The following is a 7,048-nucleotide window of genomic DNA, read 5'->3' on the forward strand; positions in this document are numbered from 1 at the left end:
ATTATTTGCTGCTTATCTGAATGGAAAATTCAACTGGGCTTATGTATTATCTGGCAACCCTACTCTTGCTGGGTCAGTTACTTTGGAGAACGGAAGAATGGACGTGGCGGCAGTGGTGGAGCTTTTGGAATTTCCCATTCAGTGGTTTCAACACGGGAAACCTAGCACCTACTGTGGTTGCAGGCTCTTTGCAGGAATGGGTCCTAGGATGTTGCTTACTGAAGTGCTCGAGGACTGATGTAGGGCAATCAACGCACCTTGGTGTTCCCTGGACTTACCCAGTTTTAGCACTGCAAACCCTACATCTTGGGAAGCTCTTAGTTACTGCTAAATTCAGATCATTAGTCACCCCAGCGCTGGACACCCATTTAAAAGGGCTGGAGGTGCCGGAAGATAACAAACACATGGCTAAGCTGCTATCAAAACCCAGTCCAACCCACTGTCATCAAGTTGATTCCAACTCATAGCAACCCTATCTCGAGTTTCCAAGGCTGTAAAACTTCACGGGAGCAGAAAGCCTCATCTTTTTCCCAGGGAGTGGCAGGTAGGCTGGAACTGCCAGCTTTGAGGTTGGTGGCCTGAAGTCTAAACCATGGCCCCACTATGGTTCCTTAACCTGCTACATGGGCCTCAAATAGTCTCAATATTTCATATAAGCACATTTCCTGGGTTCCATTTTAAAAGATAAGCAAATTGAGGTTCAAGGTAAGTCAAGGAATATTGGCAAAATATTGGTTCTAGAGAACACTGAATTTTAAATGAAAACAAGTGACAATTTAAAGCCATTGCTGTGGAGTCAGTTCTGACTCAGAAGAACCCTATTAGACAGAGTAAAACTACCCCACTGGCTTTCCAAGACTAATCCTTAAGAAGCTTACTGCCATGTAAGTCTCCCAATGGCTGATCAGTTCAAACTCCCAGTTATTTGACTAGTAAGTCAAGCGTTTGAACCGCTGTGCTTCCAGGACTCCTTTTATCACTAAGGTTAGCCTCTACTAGAAATCCAAAATTATTTTCTGAACTAGAGACCTCTGCCACCTCACCTGATTGTTGTTGTGGACCACTTATTGCAAAGTGCCTGTACGAAGGATTTTACATTCACTGCCTTCTGTAGTCATATCAATAACCCTGCGAGGTTATTACTATTATTCTTCCTTCCTTAGGGATTACAAAAATAAAGGAGACTCAGAGACGTTAAATCATCATCCAAAATAACACAGCTGCTATTGTTAAAGTTTGCATTCAAGTCCAGGTATGCGTGACTTGAGTTGATATTCTTAATCAAAGGAGCTCTGCTGGTGTAGTAGGAGAGCATTAGGCTGCTAACCACACGGTGAGAAGTTTGAACCTACCAAGTGCTCCATGGAAGAAAGAGGAGGCTTTCTACTTCTGTAAAGAGTTACAGTCTTGAAAACCTACAGAGGCAGTTAGGGTCCTACAGGGTCACTATGAGTCAGAATTGACTCTATGACAGTGAATGATCTTAATCAATATATTCCATTGCTCATTGAAAGCCTTAATCATCCAGAAGGCCAAGTTAATATTTCTCTGAAGTCCATCCCTCTTGGTCATTTATCAGTGGAGAGAAGGTCATGTCCACAAAATCCAAGATAGCCATTCTCCTAAAACTCAGTGTCAGCAGGGAGAGCCAGCCCAGCCTTCTCTAACCACCTTTGTTTCCAGGGAGTGTAAGGACAGCTGTGGCATAGTGGTTATGTGGTAGGCTGATAACCACAAACTCAGCACTTTGAACCCACTCACTCTCCCACAGAAGAAAGATGAGGCTTTCTATTCCTTAAGAAAATTTTTAATCTTAATAACTTGTTTTTAATCTGTACAAGTCAATAATCCATGTATCTCATTCTACAAGGTAGTCCTATATATGTACACTTTCCTTTTCTCAACAGTGTTTTAAATTCTATACCAATCGCTAAATTTATGATACTATGAATACAGTGACCATATGCCCCATGGGGATGATTTATAATGTTCCCCACTGAAATGATAAAGATGCCTCTAAAGTGAACCAGGGTTGCATAGAAACCATAGATAGATTCTGAGCTTTCACTTAATTGTAGCCCTAACCTTTTAAAAAATCATTTTATTGGAGGCTTGTACAACTCATCACAATCCATGCATCCATCCATTGTGTCAAGCACATTTGTACATATGTTGCCATCATCATTTTCAAAACATTTTCTTTCTACTTGAGCCCTTAGTATCAGCTCCTCATTGTTCCCCTCCATCTCTGCACCATTCCCTCGTGAACCCTTGAGAATTTGTAAATTATTATTATTTTGTCATGTCTTACACTGTCTGACGTCTCCCTTAACCTACTTTTCTGTTGTCCGTCCCCCAGGGAGGGGGTTATATTTAGATCCTTGTGATCAGTTCCCCCTTTCTACCCCACCTTCCCTCCACCCTCCCAGTATCCCCACTCTCAGCACTGGTCCTGAGGGGTTCGTCTGCCCTGGATTCCCTGTGTTTCCAGTTCCTTTCTGTACCAGTGTACACCCTCTGGTCTATCTGGATGTATGGCACGGCCCTCCTCAACACTTGCCCTCATGAAGAGGTCACTGAAGATATGGGTGCTGCAGCAAACCGTGGTGAGGAAATCAGATGGTCCTGGGCTATCAGAAAGAATAGTGTTTGGGGTCATAAAGTCTTGTCTTAAAACAAGCAGCCAGAGAAGTGAGGGGTCATTTAAGTCTATGTGAAAAAAAACACACACCTGCCTGTGTAATCTAAGGTTTGTAAATAATCAAATCCAAGACCAGAGGAAGAAACCGCATCAGAGCTTAAATTGTGAATACCCAGTTTGCAGAAGGCTATGGGTGACAGGGGAAGTCCAAAATCCATTTGCAGAGTCTCCACATGGATAAAGTCTCTGGTGAATCCCCTGTGACCATAGTCCAGGCATGGGAATAGCCCTGATCTCACTCAAGAGAGCACTGTAAGTTGACGATGTCAGAGGTAGTTAGGTTAAAATGTATCACCTTATCATTTGATCTCCCTTTTGACCCATTTTAAATGTGTTTTAGTTTTTAGTATTTTGTGTGTGTGTGTGTGTGTGTGTGTGTGTGTCCCTGAGGGGGTGCACCGTTCCTGGAGGTACTGCAGTACCAGGTCAATGCATGGAGTGGACGGAGTAAGCTCCTATTCAATCTCACTGCTCCAAAAGTCCATTTAATATATTGTACTCAGATAGAGAATGTATCAGACATTAAACTGATAAGTATAGATACTACACTTGGTCGTAGCCCAAAGGCCGAGAAGCAATAGTTTTTAATATTTTCTACTTTCTTTTCCATCGTGGGTTTTCTCTCTTATTTTGTTACTGTTGGATTCTTTTGTTTTGGGCTTTTATTTTGTATGCTTTTCTTTATATGTGAAATGCAGGGTAAGTAAATCTATAGAGACAGTAACTGGATTAATAGTTTCTCAGGGTTATGATAAAAGAGGTTGAGGGGAAATGGGAAGCTAATAATATTGGGTTCAAGACAATAATGAGAGTAGTGATACTAGGAGGGTAAGGGGAAGATGGGGTTAAAAGGGGGGAGCGATCACAAGGATCTACATATAACACCCACCCTGGGAGACAGACCACAGAAAAATGGGTGAAGGGAGATGTCAACACAGTGTAAGACATGACAAAATAATAATTTATAAATTATCAAGGGTTTGTGAGGGAGGGGGCGGGGAGGGAGGAGAGAAATAATGGGTGCAAGAATAAAGAAAATGTTCTAAAATTGATTGTGGTGATGAATGTACAGCACTTTTAAATAGGATGCAACAATTGAATTATGTGATATGCGAATTGGATCAATACAACCTCAAAAACAACAACATAAATAGTAGTCTCAGAAATGTACAGGGGCAGTACTACCCTGTCCTGAAGGGTCTCTAGCAGTTGAACCGGACTTGATGGCAGTGAGACTTCAAAAGAACAACTGCGCCTCAGAATAACGAACCCTATTAGTGATTCAATATCCCTAAGTGGCAGAACAGTTAAGCACTTAACTACTAAGGAAAAAGGTTGGATGGTTTGAGGTGCCTGGGAAGAAAAATAAAAACCCAAGCCAACCCACTGTCACTGAGTTGCTTCTGATTCACAGTGACCCTACAATATAGTATTTCCAAGAATGTAAATCTTTCTGGAGCAGACAGCCTCATCTTTCTGCAGCAGAGCTGCTGGTGGGTTTGAACCATGAACCTTGCAGTTAGTAGTCCAATGGGTAAATCATTATGTCCACAGTGCACCTGGGGAAGAAAGATAAGCTTCTGAGTATTCTACTCTGCAACACATGGGGTCGCCAGGATTTGCAATCCACCAAATGGCAACTGGGTTTGGTTTGTTTATCTTGTGTTTTGGTATTGCCTCTTCTTCTTGCAGCATATGCATACAGTGGCTCTTCTGAGGGCCGGAGGCTTAGAGGGTGGGGCTTCCCTGGGGCAGAGGGTCGAATGGGCCCTGTGCCTGGGCAGCAGTGCTAAAGGTCCAGTTCAGAGGAGAGCTCAGGGAGGCCAGTTTGCTTCTTTGCCCGAACGTTTCTGCTGTGGAGACAGAAGAGGCTGGAGGCAGCTGCTTCCACCCTCTCCCTTGAAACCTCTCTAAGAACGGCTGCGTTTCAGCCTGTGGAAAGAACTGTGGCGCTTTAGAAAATGTGAAGGATTTTTCAAGGATAACCCAAGAAACACGTGAAACTCTCTTTGAACGGTCCTCCGGGGAAATCTCTTCCTAGACTTTATGGTTTGGGATGAATTGTGTTTAAAATCAAAATAAAAGAAACAAAAAGCGTTTTCCTCCTAGGGCTAGGGTACCCCACAGCCTAGAAAGGGACAGCCCAGAATGGCTGAGTGCTTTAACCCTGCCCTGCCATGGGGCTTGAGGGCAGGCAGCTGCTCCATGGAGTCAGCTGACAGCCTCAGCTCCAGGGCCCAGTGCCCCGTATGCCCTCCTGCCTGTCACGGAGAAAATCCTGCATTGTCGCTGTTCCTGGGAGACAATTGTTGGAGAGTGGGGTCTCTCCATGGCCCAGAGCCTGCCCCATCCTACGCGGTGGTGGGAGGAAGGAGCAGACCTCTTCTCTCTGAGGCAGGAGCTCAGGTTGGTGGAGGGAGAAGCCACCCAGGCTTCCTCCTCTGGTGTGGGGCGCTGTGGGGAGAGGAGGCAGCAAACCTCAGCTAAGAGATTTGAGCAGGATGGGTCCCCAGAGTACTTCTAGCTCTGGCTTCTGAGAGAAAAGGTTCTCCTTCTTTTCCCTCCTGGCTGCTGGCCTGGCTTCCAGACTCAGAGTTATACACTGTTCCTGGGAGCCCACCTTTGAACTGAGGCGTCCTCCACAGCCCAGAGTGACTTCTTCCACTCAGCTAAGCAGCCAGAGCTAAAGACTTGGCCTGGCTTTTCTGAAAGGGACAATAAGTTTTTGTATTAGTATTATCATTCTACTTTTGGAAAAGGCAGAGTCCTACCTCTGAAGAGGCAGTCTTGGGCCATGGCTTTGAAGGGTAGAAGCAGTCATGAGTGGCTGCCCTAACAATTAGTGTTGTATGTGGGGCCAGCAGAGAGGTCAGGTGGGGCCTTGTGACCTCTGGGAGATGGTGGGATGGGGTCCTTAGGCTGAGGACCTTCCTTGCTTTTAAGGGTTCATAGTTACTCCTCCAGTAGGGAGCAGGGCCAGAGCAGCAAGCTTCCTCCATCATTTAGCAGTGGTTCAGGAGAGCATTCCTGGGAATCAGCCTGTGCTTTGAAATTGGACAGTGTTCTAGACACGCAGGCAGGAGAGGGTTTGGGAACGTGTATGGAGGCTGGTGACCTGCTGCTGAAGCAATTGATAGCTTTGAATGCAGGATCCATCTGCCATGTTGTGCAGGACCTAGGGCCCTGCAACCTGCCTGAGCTCAACCTGGTCTTGAAGACATTTCAAATGAGATTCTGTGATATAAAAACTAAGCATTTTTATATCACATTGGTTAATTGCTTGGCTATGAACCCAAAAGATGACTGTTCAAAGCCACCAGTTATTCCAAGGGTGTAAAGACCTAGCCATCTGTACCTGTACAAATTACAACCTACAACACCCTATGGGGCAGTTCTTCTCTGTTACACGAGGTCGATGGGACTCAAACTGATTTGCCAGACATCTAGCAATATAGGAAGAGTAATAAACAAAGAAACAAACACCTTACTACCCTCAAGTCCATGCTGACTCACAGTGACCCCACGGGACAGGGCAGAACTGCCCCTGTGGGTATCCGAGTTTGGAAATGCTTATAGGAGGAGAAAATCTCATCTTTCTCTCTTGGAATATTTGGTGGTTTCCCAACGGCTGACCTTCCTGCTGGCAGCCCAACGTGGAACCGACTAGACCACTAGGGCACAGAATGACAAATTCTAGGAAGCTGCAAGGGCTTACAGTGAAAAAGAAGTCTCGTTGCCACGCCACTGTGCCAGTCACTGTGTCCAGCAGTTGCCACTCTTACCGATCAGAATGCGTCCTCCCAGCAATATCGTTGACTCCTCCTAGAAAACTGTCCCCAAACGGTTCTTAGAAAAATGTCAACCATACACAAAGGAGAGAACATAGTTTGATGGATTTCCATGTGCCTGGCACCCAGCTTCGACAATGACTCACATTTAGCCAATGTTATTAAAATGGTTTTGAGAGGGGAAATCCTAAACATCATGACGTTTCACCTCTACATATTTCTGTAGCCTCTTTCAATGATGAAAGACCTTTAAAAACAGAAACATAGTCTTTATGCTAGTATCACACCAAACAAATAGAACAAGAGCCATTAGTGGCGCAAACATTTAGCATCCTCAACTGCTAACCCACATACTTGTGGTTTGAGTCTTCCCAGAGCTGCGCCACAGTCAATCTACTCATGGAAAATCGGTCATTGCAAAGCTGGTGGGGCACAGCTCGACTCTGGCACACACGGACTGTCCTGAGTTGGAATTGACCTGATGACAATTGGTTTCAATGGGCTGAAAGAGTTTGTATTTCACTGTTGCTACAAATTGCATGAATTTTACTCCTGTCCT

At 44.9% G+C, this 7,048-nt stretch overlaps 1 non-coding gene across 1 annotated transcript; it reads right to left on the minus strand.

Annotated features, from left to right (window-relative positions):
- Positions 1-3,089: 3,089 nt before the first annotated feature.
- Positions 3,090-3,280, minus strand: LOC142435145 (U2 spliceosomal RNA). The gene has a single exon (XR_012781275.1). It is a non-coding gene; the product is annotated as a U2 spliceosomal RNA (small nuclear RNA).
- Between the last annotated feature and the right edge of the window lie 3,768 nt (positions 3,281-7,048).

This window comes from Tenrec ecaudatus, chromosome X (genome assembly GCF_050624435.1).
Source record: "Tenrec ecaudatus isolate mTenEca1 chromosome X, mTenEca1.hap1, whole genome shotgun sequence".
Lineage (NCBI taxonomy): Eukaryota > Metazoa > Chordata > Mammalia > Afrosoricida > Tenrecidae > Tenrec > Tenrec ecaudatus.